Here is an 18,333-nt window from a genome sequence, read left to right as displayed (position 1 = left end):
GCTGGGTGGAAATGATGGTGCTGGTTCCAGGTGCCCTTAATCCTCCCTGATTCCTGGGGAGTGTCTCAGTCTCTGACATGTTCTCATTCCCCTGCAGCACGAGGATGTCACAGCCAAGGTGATGTGCCAGCTCCACATCATCCGGCACTTGCGCCAGATGCCCGAGGCGCTGCAAGGGCTGTACCTCATCTGATGCTCTTAAAGGTTCCCCTCCCATGTTCAGCAACTCCTGCTCCCTGCTGCAGGTACTGCTCTGTCTCACTGTAAATGGGGGGCTAGTGGAAGTGGAAATGGAGGCCCCTGGCACTCACAGAAACTCTCTCCCCTCTCTGTGGAGCTGGGTCCTTCCCTCGGCCCCCCAAATTCCTTCATGTGGGGCAGGAGCTCTTTTCCTCACAACCATACCCTTCCCCTCTTTCCTTGATCTGACCCCCATCCAATTCCCTGTGCTCCCAGGCAGAGATCTTCCTGCCCCATATGGCGCAGAAGGACCTTTGTGTCAGGGCTACACACTGTCTGCCCAACTGAAGCTCAGGAAGCTCCACATTTGAGGAGGGGAGGATGGGACAGAGGCTCAGGGCTAACTTCATCTCCTGCCCTTTATTCTTCCTTTGGCCCATCTATGGGCTCTCAGAGTGTGACATGAATAGGAGCCTCCTCCCCCCGTGTCTTCTAGGCCCTGGGGTGTGTGACAGCCTCCCAGGTGGGTGCAATCAGAAGCTGAGCCACCTCAGGGAGCAGTGAGGACAGGTCACCTTGTCCTAGGAAACCAAGCAGTGCTAGTTCTCAAAGAGGCTGAGAGGGAAGACCCCGCTCCCTCATGGAGGTAAGAGCCATTTACTTCTTTGGGCATATGATTCTCTTGGGGGAGAAATGGGATCCCTGCTGCATAGCCTGGCTGGGAGCTTCCCCCATCTCTGGGACAGAGACATCTCCATCAATGTGCCATCTTTGTATTTTTCCTAGCAAGAGGCTCCCCAGAGATCTCCTCAAACCTGTTCTCCTGGGAGCGTTTCTGGGAGGAAGCTCCCATCCCTCAGTCTCCAACTCCATCATGCAATCTCATTCACATAACATTTCTGCTCTTCAGCTCCACTTCCCGCAGCAGGACAAACGAACCTTCAGTTCCTAGAGAATGGACTCTGACCTCCTTCTGATCAGCAATGGGGTTTCACCATCCCCTCAACAAACTTGTCATCCTCTGAATGATAAAGGGCCTCAATGTCAGAGTCACCAGAACCAGCAAAACTCCAGCTGCAGCCAGTTGAGCCTTTCTGAACTCTGAATTCTGGTGAGCGAGCTGGCTGGGGAGCTGGAGACTCCGCGTGCCCAGGCTGTATGAGTGCATAGCCGGTGACAGCAGCGAGATGGTGAGGGATGAAGATTGGACAAGAGTAGAACTTGCCACCAGGTTGGGCCAGATTTTAAGGAGGAGGGTATCTAACAGGGTGGCTTGGCCTGTGGTTGCAAAGCCTGGGGCTAGGCCAAATTGATGACCAAGTGAGCCCCACCTGAGAGGAAACAAGGGAAAACAGCAGCAAAAGTACAGAAGCAGAGCGAGCTGTTCAATAGATGGCCTTGGGCCAAAATCTGGAATCCAGGGTAGGACTAGGTTCTCCCACCATCCCTAAGGAAGGGGACATAGAAGACCATGGAAACCCAAGAAGGGCAGGCCGAGCCACAATCGGGCTGAGGAAGAGCTCCCCATGAGGGTGGAAGGCCTTGTTTCTGTTCAAGACATTTTTGGACTTTGTTAGGAAGAAGCACGACCCAGGAAGGAGTGGACTAAAGGACAGTCACCTGGTTGGAGGGCTGAGTTCCCAGCCAACAAACTGCAAGAGTGAGTCTCAACGAGGTTGCTAGCCCAGCTAGAAAGCTGTGACACGAGGCCTGGCCAGGATGTAGCGGTGAGTGAACTCTGGTACACACCTGCTTCCATTCTGGAAACAGCCTGGTATTGGAGAGTGGGTGGGGAGAGCAGGGTGATGGGAGGGGTTCCTGAGGCTGGGGTGGGGAGGAAGCTGTGGGGCTGGGAGTGGAAGGACATGGCCCAGCTTGTGGGAGGGATCCTGCTGGCTGTGTGTGGAGCACTGTGTAGCCTCTTCGATGAGAAGTTCCCATGGGTCAGTGGGGCCTGAATCTCTCCTGCTCCTTTGTTCTCTTTGGGCTTCACAGGAGATGTCTTGTGAACTGCTCTTGGACTCTTTGCCCAGCACCGCTCAGAAATTATTCGCTACCTTCAAAGAGACAGGGCACAGCTCAGCCGGTTAGGTAGGCTGGAGACTCACACTTCACTCAGACACACAACACTGAGGTGGTTTGGGAAGCACAGTAACAAAGAGGAGATTTAAGTGATACTAAGCAAGAGAAAGAGACTAATTTCAACCAGACAAAGAAAACAAAACACACTTTGCAGTGACTAAAACTGAATCTTAACAAGTCAAAATCTTTTCCTTAGCAGTTTCCAGACTAACATCTCAGCTTTCCTAACGGACCTTCTTTGATGTCCTTGTACGGTACAAAACTTCTCTGTCAAATCCGCTGATTTGATTGCTTAGTCTTCTGGTTTCAGACCCTCTGTTCCCCTTTCTGGGATGCCTGGACCCTGATTGTAACATCTCTCTTCCAGTCTCTGGCCCAGCCTCTTACACAGATGTGTGCTGCAGCCAGCCCAGCGAAGGGAGCAATGGGGACAAATGATCTCATCCTGTCAGACCAAGCAACAGGGGTCCCATTGAGGCTGAGATGGAAGATCCCAGGCATCTCCTGGAGGTAAGAACTGTTCCCACTTTTCTGGGAACCTGGGGCTGTTGCAACAAAGAGGGGGCTCCTATTACATAGCCTATTTGTCATCATGACTGTGTTTTTTTCCCCATTTTTCCTGTGTTTTTGCGTCCGGGATCCTGGAGACGGTTTCCTGCAGAAGGTTTGAGCAGGGAGAGATCACACACTGTCATGACCCGTGGGTCATTAACCCAAGTCTGCAGGTTCCTGGGAGAAGCCACACTCCAGCAAGCCACCTGGAAGCCTACAAAAAACTGCTTAGCTAGGACTTACTAAGTGCAGACCCAGTTTGAGGCTCCATCCCTGAGGCTTATTGGCAGAGTCCCAGAGCAGTTAATCAGCCTCCGGGACCTCCTTAAAGCAGCAGCAGGAACCAAGAAGCTGTCTGAACAGCCGAACTCCTCCCCACCTTTGGACTGTGTGTTAGCTGTTCCTACTCCCACTCCCCAGGCTTGATTTCCTGGCATCCTGACTCGGGGTGACTCATCTGATTTGAGGTTCTGAACACAATTTGGTCTTTTGCTTCTGCTCTTCCAGTATCCTGACCCAGCTGACTCTCGACTCCTGTCTTGTGAGTGTGGACTCTGCCTCTGACCACTAGGTCTGGCTGCCCATGACCCGGCCATGACACTGACTTTTCTTCAATTCCTCCAATGCCCTTTTCTGCTCTCCAGCTCTGCTTTCCCAGCAAGACACACCGATCCCTTGGCTCCCAGAGTCCTGCTTGCCGGCTATTCAAGGGCTGAGGGGTAGTGCTTGTATTGCCCCCTCCCCCACCACAGCTGCTTTTCCTAGGGGAATCTCCAGAGCGCAGAGGAGAATCAGTCCTGGCAGGAATTCAGGAAGTCACAGAAGGGACGTTCTGCTAAGTTCCCTCTGCAGTGCCACTGTCTGAGACCATTAGGAGTGGGTGCCAAGTGACTGTGCCGGCAGCTCCTTGAGAGACTCCTAGGGGCAGGATAATCGTGTTTCACGGTGACCTCGGAAAGCCATGCAAAGGGTGCAGCATTGAAGAGACTCTCCTGCCGTCACCAAGGGTTTCTGTTCTCCTGCACAGTCAGACAGTGGGGCCAGGTTGCGGAATGTGGAAGAGCTGTTTGGTGATGAGTTGGAGGATTCACCATACAGGCGGCAGCAGCTGCAGATCCTGGAGTCCCTTTGGTAGGGTTACCATGCATCGGGATTTTCGCGGACATGTCCAGCTTTTTGGGTTTTCAATAGCCATCGGGGAGGAATTAGTGAAACTCTGAAAAGGTCCGGGATTTGCCTCCCAATGCAGAGCGCGGCGCGGCATGGCTGACGGGGCGGCCGGGCCAGATTGAGCCGCTCGCATCGGGGCCTCCCGCAGCCAGAGCCCCTCCCCTGCTGCCCCCCTCCCCTGCAGCCTCAGCAAACCGCGCTGGCAGCGCTCCACACACCAGACACACGGCTCTGAGCAGCATGGTAAGGGGGTCGGGGGGTTGGAGAAGGGGCATGGGGTCCCAAGAGACAGTCAGGGGACAGGAGCAGGAGGAGTTGGAGGGGTCAGGGGTTCTGGAAGGGGCTTGTCAGGAGGAAGGGGTGTGGAGAGGGGTCGGGGCAGTCAAGGGACAGGGAGCAGGGGAGGTTGGATAGGGCGGAGTTTCTGGGAGGGCAGTCAGGGGACAGGGAGTGGTTGATAGGTGTGGGAGACCAGGGGGTCTGTCACGGGTTGGGTGTGTGGATAGGGGGCGGGGCAGTCAGCAGACAGCTAGCGGGTGGAGTTCTAGGGGGGGCAGTTAAGGTGGGAGGGTCTAAGGAGGGGGCAGTCAGAGACAAGGAGAAGGAAGGCTTAGATAGGGGATGAGGTCCCGGGGAGCAGTTAGGGGCAGGGGTCCCGGGAGGGAGCGATCAGGGGACAAGGAGCAGGGGGGTCGGATGGGTTGGCAGTTCTGTGGGGGACATTCAGGGGGCAGGAAGTGGGAAGGAGTGGATAGGGGGCAGGGCTACCACTCCCCCGCCATGGAGTGTCCTCTTTTTTGAAAGTTCAAATATGGTAACCCTACCCTATGAGCCAAGCCTCCACTCCTGACAGTTCAAGCTAACCTCCCCCTGTTCTCAGTGAGTCTTTGGCTTTGGCTGCTGGGCCTGCCTGCCGAGACGGAGGACTCAGTATTTCCATCAGGCTGCTCAGTTGCAAATGCAACCATCCAAAGAAGTGAAGAATGGAAGGGAAAGAGCAAAGCTGGACCATCCGCTGAGCTCCTGCAATCAAGTGAGCACAGCCTGGGAAAGAAGAGGGAAAGCTCAAAGGTGGCTGGTGGCTGCAGGAAGCCAGAGGAGGAGAAATAAATAGTTAATGATGAATCCTACGGGCTTTGCCTTGTGTGGTGAAGGGTTTAAAATGGGTCTAGTTACAATCATATTAAACTTTACAATCTCTGTGTATGATTGAAGGGTAGGTCTAGAAAGGTAAGACGTCAATCTAGGAGCTTCAAGTCTCAGATTCTGTCACTATTTCCTGCTTCGACCCACTGATCTCAACCAAAACATCCCTCAGGTGGTAGCAGTGGTGAGCTCTTTCCCTCCTTTTCTGGATTAGCCACCAGAATAGGGACAGGATAGATGTGGCCAAGGAAATGGAGAGGCCTGTGGGTCACTTGCAGAGTTGCCTGTTAATGCAGCTCCTATGGGTTCTGTGCACTCAGCAGCACCATTTCCAATTTTGGTGGTGGTGGGGAGGATAATTTCACCCTGATTCCAGGGGCTACTTAGGCACCTGAAAACTCTAGTGTTTTGGCCAATAACTTGGCAATGAGCTGACAGGAACACTTGCCCGATTGCTTTCCGGGGAAGACAGCCTTAAGAATGGATCCAGGGAATGGTTCTGTATCTCTGAGCTGTTTGGACACTTTCAGGGAACATTCCAGATGCAAGACAGAGATCCCCAAAGTTATCATGGGTAACCCTGAGAGACTTATGGAAAACTAGCAGATACCACATCTCTGCTGTCACTTTGCACTGACAAACTTGGACTGTCCAAACCTGTTTGTATATTTTACCCGCTTTAACCTCTCAATAACTTTCATATATAAAAGAAAGAAAATTAAATCAATATTAGACCTACTGAGCTCTAATACTAACATGGTCTGACATCTTGTGGAAAATCCCTTTAGGGACACTGGTTCAAATTATAATGTATATTCTTACTTTGTGACTAACTCTTGAGAGAGAGAGACCCTGCCAGGACTCCTGGGTTCTATCCCAGCTCAATGAGGGGAATGGGGTCTAGTGGGTTACAGTGGGGGGCAGCCAGCCCAGGAGAAAGGGGTGATTCTAGCATTCCAGCAGGTCCCACTCACAGCCGGTGGCTCTGCTGAGCATTGGGGAAAGTGGGCTGGTACTGGCCGGTATGGCGTACTGGTAAGAAGTGTCTGCCGGTACAGGCCCGTTGACCTGGGATAAGTGATTGACCCTTTGGGGTTGGGAGTAACCCAATAGAATGTGATTTTTTGTTTTAATAATCTTTTATCACAAAGTCCAGTTATCTGGTTGGTAAGATTGGCTGGAGATCCGAGGGGACTGTCTGTGACTCCATGGTAATACTAATATAGTGATCCAGGAGTTCACATTTATTACTGGCTTGATGAAATCTAATTATTGAATATACCACCAGTTTGGGGTGTCTGCCCTGTGTTCTGACCGTCTGACCTGAGACTGGCACTCATGGTTGTGAGCCGTTCCAGACAGCATGACAGCAATGACTGAGGAAGAATGGTCTAGGTGGTTTGGACACTAACCTGGAACCTGAGGGATCAAGCTCAGCTACCTGTTTTGCCATGGGTTTCCTGTGTGATCTTGGACACGTCATTCTGTCTGGACAACAGTTCCCATCTATAACATGGATATAATAGTACTGCCCTGCCTTGCCCTGCCTTGCAGGATAAATATATTAAAGAGTTAGTGGTTTAAACGGAGGTGGTTGGAAACTTTGTTTCCTCATGAAAATTGTGTGGGTTTTTTTGTCAAAGAAAATCCCCAACGTTTCTCAAAACTGAACTTTTTTGTCTGAAAACTGTCAAAAAACATTAAATTAAATTAAATTAAAAATACATTTTTTTAGCCAAAACTATTTGTTTTCCCAGTTTTCATTTCTTTAAATGAAAAAGAGAAACTGTTCAAGGAAAGTGAAGACTTTCTGTGAAAATTTTGTTTGGTGAACCCTGCAATTTATATATTGGAAAACATCGTGATGGAATGCAGTCATGGCAACCATATGGACACTTTAGATAGACAGAGCAGTGAATAATGGGACTTTTTCCCCTGATCATCTGTAGAGCTGAGTTATGACAGTTCCTTCCATTCGAAGCTATCATGAGGCTAATGTCATTCTCAGATTAAATTCATCCATGGGCACCATTTAATTTGGTGCCTGAATGGGAACTGAGTTCTTCTGAGCTGGCCTCCGGACATAAGGAATAAATTACATTCCATGTTCAGCACTGGAGGAGTTGATTTTTCACCTGCTGTGAAGCACCTAGTATTGGCTATTGCCCAGAGCCACCAAGTATGTCAGTGGCAAAACCAAAAACCAAGTCCCATGAGAGCTGGGTACATAATACCTTGGAGGAGCTGGGCCTGGAACAAGTTCTGAATTCCTATCGACTGCACAAACTTCCTTAGACTCTCTTGAAAATAAAAGCCCAAATATGGAATTTTTTGCCCCATTCTGGAGTCCTTTCAGGATGCAGAATCAAAATGACATTTGAAAATGTGGCTCAAAACAATGATTGCAAATTTTGTTTTAAAATTAACAAGACAGCAAATACAAACGTTGAAGGACTCCTGAAATGAACTGGACTTGGCATGTAGGAAATGATGCATTGTAGGCACCACCTTTGAATGGGCTAAAATCTCACTAGCTGAGGAGCTGCAGGAAGACAACAGCTTTTGATGTTTATCCCAGGCTCAGCGGTAAATCCTTATTAATGTTCACTTCCAAACGTACACATGCACAAAATAATATTTGCCCATAAATACACAATTATGTACATGTAGAAACACACACACAATAATCCACATTCACAACACACGTAGTCACACAATATTTTTCAATCAGAAACACACAATGTTGTGTGTTCACAAACACAACAATAATGCACACTTGAATGCCAGAAGAAACAATGACAACACACACAAAAGTTACACAACATTTTTCAGTAATAAGCACCTGATATTGTACATTCACGTCATGTCTGTTCTCAAGGACACATACAGGAATAGAAAACTCACATGCACATTGATTTCAACTCAGGTATACACTCACAATAAAGTACACTGACAACAACACACGTGAGCAGTGTACTTGACTAGCAAACACACACTGAAAGCAATGTCTCAGTACATTGCACTTATAATATAATCTCACAAAAAGAAACACATAAGACAGATCGACACTAGAAATTTTCACCATCTAGCAATGTAAGCTTGGAAGTGTGATTGTTTTGGCAACATTTCTATACCAGTAAAACCCCTAGTGTAAACATGGTTAAACCAGCTTACAAATGCTTCTGTGGTGTGGCTTGTTTCTCTCAGAGAACCAGTGTAAGAAATACCAGCAAAACTACTAGTACATTTACATTAGGAGAGTTGTTTGTATTTCTATATCAGCAAAACTTTTCCAGTATAGATCTGGCTAGACATTGTGTTGCTAGACATTCTCCCTCTTCTTCTCATAGAAACGCACGCACGCACGCACACTTAGGGTATGTCTACACTACGAAATTAGGTTGAATTTATACAAGTCGGTTTTGTAGAAAGCGTTTTTATACAGTCGAGTGTGTGTGTCCCCACACAAATGCTCTAAGTGCATGTAGTTGGCGGACTGTGTCCACAGTACCGAGGCAACAGTCGACGTCCGGAGCTTTGCACTGTGGGTAGTTATCCCACAGTTCCCGCAGTCTCCACCACCCATTTGAATTCTGGGTAGAAATCCCAGTGCCTGATGGGGCTAAAACATTGTCTGGTTGAGTTTAGGAAAGTCTGGTTGAGTTTAGGAAGGGGTTTGAGCAGATGATGGAGCAAAGATATGAGGTATCTGAAGGGAAAAGCTCAGACTCACAGATGGAAGCAGGGCTGGGGAATTTTGAGGAGAGACTGGATGAGGAAAGTGGTCAGTGGAAACATGTAACTCAAAGAACCAGGCAGAGAAAAAGACGGGCTAGTGAAGGAGAAATAGAGCTTAGGAACAGGTTTGCAGAGTTGGAAAATGAAGAAGGGGCTCAGCAGGTACTTGTTGAAGGTGGAAGGGTAAGGAAGAAGAGAAGAGAGGCTAGTCCTATAGAAAAAGGGGAAGAGTCAAGGGAGACTACACCAAATATGAGCCCCAGGAGGATACAGGATGGGTTGAAGAGGATTGTAAGGGAAAATAGGAATGGAAAGATCTTGCAGCCAGAGGGAACAGGGGAGAGACTGGAGAATAGCACTGTCACCAGGAAAAGGCAGGTCTATGTGATCGGGGATTCTTTATTGAGAAGAATAGACAGGCCTGTAACTAGAGCTGATCCTGAGAATAGAAGGGTGTGCTGTCTTCCGGGTGCTAAGATACGGGATGTAGACCTGAGGTTGAAAAGGATCCTAAAGGGAGCGGGAAAGAATCCCCTAATTATCCTTCATGTGGGAACAAATGATACAGCCAGATTCTCGCTGGAAAGTATCAAGGGAGACTATGCTAGGCTGGGGAAGACACTTAAGGAAATTGAGGCTCAGGTGATCTTTAGCGGGATCCTTCCTGTTCCTAGAGAAGGGCAACAAAGGTCTGACAAGATTATGACTGTCAACAGATGGCTTAGGCAGTGGTGCTATAAGGAGGGCTTTGGGATGTATGGCCACTGGGAGGCATTCACGGACAGAGGTCAGTTCTCTCGGGATGGACTTCATCTCAGTAGGGAAGGAAATAGACTTCTAGGATCGAGGCTGGCACAACTGATAAAGAGAGCTTTAAACTAGGAATTGGGGGGAGATGGATGGGAGATGTCCAGAAAATCTCCACGCCAGATTTTAGCATTGAGAGGGAAGAAGATGAAGTAAGAAAGGATACAGCCATGGGTAGGAGAATGTATATAAGGAGCGAGGGCGGTGTGGATACTAGTCTAATAGGTTATACTGGCTGTAGAATGACTGTGCCTAATAGGGTACAAAATGTGAGCGAGTCCAAACAGCAAAAATTAAGATGTTTGTACACCAATGCGAGGAGTCTAGGTAACAAAATGGAGGAACTAGAGCTACTGGTGCAGGAAGTGAAACCAGATATTATAGGGATAACAGAAACATGGTGGAATAGTAGTCATGACTGGACTACAGGTATTGAAGGGTATGTGCTGTTTAGGAAAGACAGAAACAAAGGTAAAGGGGGTGGAGTAGCATTGTATATCAATGATGAGGTAGAATGTAAAGAAATAAGAAGCGATGCAATGGATAAGACAGAGTCCGTCTGGGCAAAAATTACATTGGGGAAGAAAACTAGTAAAGCCTCTCCTACGATAGTGCTTGGGGTGTGCTATAGACCTCCGGGATCTAATTTGGATATGGATAGAGCCCTTTTTAATGTCTTTAAACAAGTAAATACTAATGGAAACTGCGTGATCATGGGAGACTTTAACTTCCCAGATATAGACTGGAGGACCAGTGCTAGTAATAATAATAGGGCTCAGATTTTCCTAGATGCGATAGCTGATAGATTCCTTCATCAAGTAGTTGCTGAACCGACTAGAGGGGATGCCATTTTAGATTTAATTTTGGTGAGTAGCGAGGACCTCATAGAAGAAATGGTTGTAGGGGACACTCTTGGCTCAAGTGATCATGAGCTAATTCAGTTCAAACTAAATGGAAGGATTAACAAAAATAAATCTGCAACTAGGGTTTTTGATTTCAAAAGGGCTGACTTTCAAAAACTAAGGAAATTAGTTAGGGAAGTGGATTGGACTGAAGAACTTATGGATCTAAAGGTAGAGGAGGCCTGGGATTACTTTAAATCAAAACTGCAGAAGCTATCAGAAGCCTGTATCCCAAGAAAGGGGAAAAAATTCATAGGAAGGAGTTGTAGACCAAGCTGGATGAGCAAGCATCTTAGAGAGGTGATTATGAAGAAGCAGAAAGCATACAGGGAGTGGAAGATGGGAGGGATCAGCAAGGAAAGCTACCTAATTGAGGTCAGAACATGTAGGGATCAAGTGAGACAGGCTAAAAGTCGAGTAGAGTTGGACCTTGCAAAGGGAATTAAAACCAATAGTAAAAGGTTCTATAGCCATATAAATAAGAAGAAAACTAAGAAGGAAGAAGTGGGGCCGCTTAACACTGAGGATGGAGCGGAGGTTAAAGATAATCTAGGCATGGCCCAATATCTAAACAAATACTTTGCCTCAGTCTTTAATAAGGCTAAAGAGGATCTTGGGGATAATGGTAGCATGACAAATGGGAAGAAGGATATAGAGGTAGATATTACCACATCAGAGGTAGAAGCGAAACTGAAACAGCTTAATGGGACTAAATCGGGGGGCCCAGATAATCTTCATCCAAGAATATTAAAGGAATTGGCACCTGAAATTGCAAGCCCATTAGCAAGAATTTTTAATGAATCTGTAAACTCAGGAATAGTACCGAATGATTGGAGAATTGCTAATATAGTTCCTATTTTTAAGAAAGGAAAAAAAAGTGATCCGGGTAACTACAGGCCAGTTAGTTTGACATCTGTAGTATGCAAGGTCCTGGAAAAAATTTTGAAGGAGAAATTAGTTAAGGACATTGAAGTCAATGGTAAATGGGACAAAATACAACATGGTTTTACAAAAGGTAGATCGTGCCAAACCAACCTAATCTCCTTTTTTGAAAAAGTAACAGATTTTTTAGATAAAGGAAATGCAGTGGATCTAATTTATCTAGATTTCAGTAAGGCATTTGATACCGTGCCACATGGGGAATTATTAGTTAAATTGGAGAAGATGGGGATCAATATGAACATCAAAAGGTGGATAAGGAATTGGTTAAAGGGGAGACTGCAACGGGTCCTACTGAAAGGCGAACTGTCAGGTTGGAGGGAGGTTACCAGTGGAGTTCCTCAGGGATCGGTTTTGGGACCAATCTTATTTAATCTTTTTATTACTGACCTTGGCACAAAAAGTGGGAGTGTGCTAATAAAGTTTGCAGATGATACAAAGCTGGGAGGTATTGCCAATTCAGAGAAGGATCGGGATATTATACAGGAGGATCTGGATTACCTTGTAAACTGGAGTAACAGTAATAAGATGAAATTTAATAGTGAGAAGTGTAAGGTTATGCATTTAGGGATTAATAACAAGAATTTTAGTTATAAATTGGGGACGCATCAATTAGAAGTAATGGAAGAGGAGAAGGACCTTGGAGTATTGGTTGATCATAGGATGACTATGAGCTTCCAATGTGATATGGCTGTGAAAAAAGCTAATGCGGTTTTGGGATGCATCAGGAGAGGCATTTCCAGTAGGGATAAGGAGGTTTTAGTACCGTTATACAAGGCACTGGTGAGACCTCACCTAGAATACTGTGTGCAGTTCTGGTCTCCCATGTTTAAAAAGGATGAATTCAAACTGGAACAGGTACAGAGAAGGGCTACTAGGATGATCCGAGGAATGGAAAACTTGTCTTATGAAAGGAGACTTAAGGAGCTTGGCTTGTTTAGCCTAACTAAAAGAAGGTTGAGGGGAGATATGATTGCTCTCTATAAATATATCAGAGGGATAAATATAGGAGAGGGAGAGGAATTATTTAAGCTCAGCAACAATGTGGACACAAGAACAAATGGGTATAAACTGGCCACCAGGAAGTTTAGACTTGAAATCAGACGAAGGTTTTTAACCATCAGAGGAGTGAAGTTTTGGAATAACCTTCCAAGGGAAGCAGTGGGGGCAAAAGATCTATCTGGTTTTAAGATTCTACTCGATAAGTTTATGGAGGAGATGGTATGATGGGATAATGGGATTTTGGTAAGTAATTCATCTTTAAATATTCAGGGTAAATAGGCCAAATCCCCTGAGATGGGATATTAGATGGATGGGATCTGATTTACTATAGAAAATTCTTTCCTGGGTATCTGGCTGGTGAATCTTGCCCATGTGCTCAGGGTTTAGCTGATTGCCATATTTGGGGTCGGGAAGGAATTTTCCTCCAGGGCAGATTGGAGAGGCCCTGGAGGTTTTTTTGCCTTCCTCTGTAGCATGGGGCATGGTTGACTGGAGGGAGGCTTCACTGCTCCTTGAAGTTTTGAACCATGATTTGAGGACTTCAATAGCTCAGACATGGGTGAGGTTTATCATAGGAGTGGGTGGGTGACATTCTGTGGCCTGCGCTGTGCAGGAGGTCGGACTAGATGATCCAAATGGTCCCTTCTGACCTTGGTATCTATGAATCTATGAATCTATTGTCGCGGGTGGTTCTGTGTACATATCGTCAGGCCCCCGTTCCCTCCCTCCCTCCGTAAAAGCAAGGGCAAACAATCGTTTTGCACCTTTTTTCTTGAGTTACCTGTGCAGACGCCATACCATGGCAAGCATGGAGCCCGCTCAGCTAACCATCACCGTATGTCTCCTGGGTGCTGGTGAACATGGTACTGCATTGCTACACAGCAGCAGTTTATTGCCTTTTGGCAGCAGACAGTGCAGTATGACTGGTAGCTATCATCAATGTAGTCCTGAGTGCTCTTTTAACCGGGCGCCAGGGCAAACATGGGAGTGACTCAGCTAGGTCATTTCCCTTGTTTCATCTCATGGCGATTGAGTCCTACTGGCAGTGATGGCCAGTAGTCATACTGCACCATTTTCTGCCGAGAACCCAGGAGGTGACGATGGCTAGCAGTCATACTGCACAGTCTGCTGCCAGCATGATGTATAAAGATAGATGAAGTGGCTCAAAACAAGAAATAGATCAGATTTGTTTTGTATTCATTTTCTCCTCCCTCCCTCTGTGAAATCGAAGGCCTGCTAAACCCAGTTTTGAGTTCTATCCTTGAGGTTTTGAGTTCTATCCTTGAGGCGGCCATTCAGTTTCTCCCAAAGCCACCCCCTTTGTTGGTTTTAATTCCCTGTAAGCCGACCCTGTAAGCCATGTTGTCAGTCGCCCCTCCCTCCGTCAGGGCAACAGCAGACAATCGTTCTGCGCCTTTTTTCTGTGCAGACGCCAGACCACAGCAAGCATGGAGCCCGCTCAGATCACTTTGGCAATTAGGAGCACATTAAACACCACACACATTATCCAGCAGTATATGCAGCACCAGAACCTGACAAAGCAAAACTGGGCGAGTAGGCGACATCAGTGCGGTGACGAGAGTGATGAGGACATGTACACACACTTCTCTCAAAGCATGGGCCCTGCCAATGTGGGCATCATGGTGCTAATGGGGCAGGTTCATGCGGTGGAACGCCGATTCTGGGCTCGGGAAACAAGCACAGACTGGTGGCACTGCATAGTGTTGCAGGTCTGGGACAATTCCCAGTGGCTGCGAAACTTTTGCATGCATAAGGACACTTTCATGGAACTTTGTGACTTGCTTTCCCCTGCCCTGAGGTGCAAGAATACCAAGATGAGAGCAGCCCTCACAGTTGAGAAGTGAGTGGCAATAGCCCTGTGGAAGCTTGCAATGCCAGACAGCTACTGGTCAGTCGGGAATCAATTTGGAGTGGGCAAATCTACTGTGCGGGCTGCTGTGATGCAAGTAGCCAACACAATCAAAGATCTGCTGATATCAAGGGTAGTGACCCTGGGAAATGTGCAGGTCATAGTAGATGGCTTTGCTGCAATGGGATTCTCTAACTGTCGTGGGGCCATAGATGGAACCCATATCCCTATCTTGGCACCGGAGCACCAAGCCAGCGAGTACATAAATCGCAAGGGGTACTTTTCAATAGTGCTGCAAGCACTGGTGGATCACAAGGGACATTTCACCAACATCAACGTGGGATGGCCGGGAAAGGTACATGACGCTCACATCTTCAGGAACTCTGGTCTGTTTCAAAAGCTGCAGGAAGGGACTTTCTTCCCAGACCAGAAAATAACCGTTGGGGATGTTGAAATGCCTATAGTTATCCTTGGGGACCCAGCCTACCCCTTCATGCTCTGGCTCATGAAGCCATACATAGGCAGCCTGGAGAGTAGTCAGGAGCTGTTCAACTACAGGCTGAGCAAGTGCAGAATGGTGGTAGAATCTGCATTTGGACGTTTAAAAGCGCGCTAGCGCAGGTTACTGACTCGGTTAGATCTCAGCAAAACCAATATTCCCACTGTTATTACTGCTTGCTGAGCGCTCCACAATATCTGTGAGAGTAAGGAGGAGACATTTATCGTGGGGTGGGAAGTTGAGGCAAATCGCCTGGCTGCTGGTTACGCACAGCCAGATACCAGGGCAGTTAGAAGAGCACAGGAGGGTGCGGTGCGCATCAGAGAAGCTTTGAAAACCAGTTTCATGACTGGCCAGGCTACAGTGTGAAAGTTCTGTTTGTTTCTCCTTGATGAAATTCCCTACCCCTTGGTTCACTCTACTTCCCTGTAAGCTAACCACCCTCCCCACCTCCCTTCGATCACCGCTTGCAGAGGCAATAAAGTCATTGTTGCTTCACATTCATGCATTCTTTATTAATTCATCACACAAATAGGGGGATAATTACCAAGGGTAGCCCAGGAGGGGTGGTGGAGGAGGGAAGGACAAGGCCACACAACACTTTAAAAGTTTAAAACTTATTGAATGCCAGCCTTCTGTTACTTGGGCAATCCTCTGGGGTGGAGTGGCTGGGTGGCCAGAGGCCCCCCCCACCGCATTCTTGGGTGTCTGGGTGAGGAGGCTATGGAACTTGGGGAGGAGGGTGGTTGGTTACACAGGGGCTGTAGTGGCAGTCTGTGCTCCTGCTGCCTTTCCTGCAGCTCAACCATACGCTGGAGCATATTAGTTTGATCCTCCAGCAGCCTCAGCATTGAATCCTGCCTCCTCTCATCACGCTGCTGCCACCTTTCAGCTTCAGCCCTCTCTTCAGCCCGCCACTTACTCTTTTCAGCCTGCCACCTCTCCTCCCGGTCATTTTGTGCTTTCCTGCACTCTGACATTGTCTGCCTCCATGCATTTGTCTGTGCTCTGTCAGTGTGGGAGGACAGCATGAGCTCAGAGAACATTTCATTGCGAGTGCGTTTTTTTCGCCTTCTAATCTTCACTAGCCTCTGGGAAGGAGAAGATCCTGTGATCCTTGAAACACATGCAGCTGGTGGAGAAAAAAAAAGGGACAGTGGTATTTGAAAAGACACATTTTATAGAAGAATGGGTACACTCTTTCACGGTAAACCTTGCTATTAAAATTACATACATAGCACATGTGCTTTCATTACAAGGTCGCATTTTGCCTCCCCCCCACCGTGTAGCTAACAGCGGGGAACATTTCTATTCAGCCATAGGCAAACAGCCCAGCAGGAACGGGCACCTCTGAATGTTCAATTAAGAAAAGCACCCTATTTCAACCAGGTGACCATGAATGATATCACTCTCCTGAGGATAACACAGAGAGATAAAGAATGGATGTTGTTTAAATGCCAGCAAATATACACTGCAATGCTTTGTTCTACAATGACTCCCGATTTCAGAGTAGCAGCCGTGTTAGTCTGTATTCGCAAAAAGAAAAGGAGTACTTGTGGCACCTTAGAGACTAACAAATTTATTAGAGCATAAGCTTTCGTGAGCTACAGCTCACTTCATCGGATGCATTTGGTGGAAAAAACAGAGGAGAGATTTATATACACACACAGAGAACATGAAACAATGGGTTTATCATACACACTGTAAGGAGAGTGATCACTTAAGATAAGCCATCACCAGCAGCAGGGGGGGGAAGGAGGAAAACCTTTCATGGTGACAAGCAAGGTAGGCTAATTCCAGCAGTTAACAAGAATATCAGAGGAACAGTGGGGGGTGGGTGGGGGGGAGAAATACTATGGGGAAATATTTCAGAGTAGCAGCCGTGTTAGTCTGTATTCGCAAAAAGAAAAGGAGTACTTGTGTGCCACAAGTACTCCTTTTCTTCATGGGGAAATAGTTTTACTTTGTGTAATGACTCATCCATTCCCAGTCTCTATTCAAGCCTAAGTTAATTGTATCCAGTTTGCAAATTAATTCCAATTCAGCAGTCTCTCCTTGGAGTCTGTTTTTGAAGCTTTTTTGTTGAAGGATAGCCACTCTTAGGTCTGTAATCGAGTGACCAGAGAGATTGAAGTGTTCTCCAACTGGTTTTTGAATGTTATAATTCTTGACGTCTGATTTGTGTCCATTCATTCTTTTACATAGAGACTTTCCAGTTTGGCCAATGTACATGGCAGAGGGGCATCGCTGGCACATGATGGCATATATCACATTGGTAGATGCGCAGGTGAACGAGCCTCTGATAGTGTGGCTGATGTGATTAGTCCCTATGATGGTATCCCCTGAATAGATATGTGGACAGAGTTGGCAACGGGCTTTGTTGCAAGGATAGCTTCCTGGGTTAGTGGTTCTGTTGTGTGGTGTGTGGTTGCTGGCGAGTATTTGCTTCAGATTGGGGGGCTGTCTGTAAGCAAGGACTGGCCTGTCTCCCAAGATCTGTGAGAGTGATTCCCGAGTACGTGCTACTGGCCTGGAGTGGTAAAGTGTCCTACCATGGTGGATGGAATAAGGCTGCGCTCCCCAGAAATCTTTTGCAAAGGCTTTGGGAGTATATCCAGGAGAGCCACGAATGCCAGGGCAAATTAATCATTAAACATGCTGGCTTTTAAACCTTGTCTAGTATTTTAAAAGGTACAGTCACCAGAGGTCCCTTCTTTGCCTGGTGGGTCCGGGAGGCAGCCTTGGGTGGGTTCGGGGGGTACTGGCTCCAGGTCCAGGGTGAGAAACAGTTCCTGGTTGTCGGGAAAACCGGTTTCTCCACTTGTTTGCTGTGAGCTATCTACAGCCTCCTCATCATTGTCTTCCTCGTCCCCAAAACCTGCTTCCGTGTTGCCTCCATCTCCATTGAAGGAGTCAAACAACACAGCTGGGGTAGTGGTGGCTGAACCCCCTAAAATGGCATGCAGCTCATCATAGAAGCGGCATGTTTGGGACTCTGACCCGGAGCGGCCGTTCGCCTCTCTGGTTTTCTGGTAGGCTTGCCTCAGCTCCTTAAGTTTCACGGGGCACTGCTTCGGATCCCTGTTATGGCCTCTGTCCTTCATGCCCTGGGAGATTTTCACAAATGTTTTGGCATTTCGAAAACTGGAACGTAGTTCTGATAGCATGGCTTCCTTTCCCCATACAGCAATCAGATCCCGTACCTCCCGTTTGGTCCATGCTGGAGCTCTTTTGCGATTCTGGGACTCCATCAAGGTCACCTCTGCTGATGAGCTCTGCATGGTCACCTGCAGCTTGCCACACTGGCCAAACAGGAAATTGAAATTCAAAAGTTCGCAGGCCTTTTCCTGTCTACCTGGTCAGTGCATCTGAGTTGAGAGTGCTGTCCAGAGCGGTCACAATGGAGCACTCTGGGATAGTTCCCGGAGGCTAATACCATCTAATTG

General features: G+C 47.4%; 1 protein-coding gene and 1 pseudogene across 1 annotated transcript in view; both read right to left on the bottom strand.

Annotated features, from left to right (window-relative positions):
* LOC119843336 (butyrophilin subfamily 1 member A1-like) overlaps nt 1-18,333 on the bottom strand; it is a 1,931,986-nt gene that overhangs the window by 1,514,056 nt on the left and 399,597 nt on the right. The gene's annotated exons all lie outside the window — the stretch shown is intronic.
* Nucleotides 1-18,333, bottom strand: part of LOC119843350 — a 389,996-nt pseudogene that overhangs the window by 14,874 nt on the left and 356,789 nt on the right.

Source organism: Dermochelys coriacea, chromosome 14 (assembly GCF_009764565.3).
Source record: "Dermochelys coriacea isolate rDerCor1 chromosome 14, rDerCor1.pri.v4, whole genome shotgun sequence".
Lineage (NCBI taxonomy): Eukaryota > Metazoa > Chordata > Testudines > Dermochelyidae > Dermochelys > Dermochelys coriacea.
The sequence above is the reverse complement of the archived record's forward strand: the minus strand, read 5'-3'. Positions and strand labels throughout refer to the sequence as shown.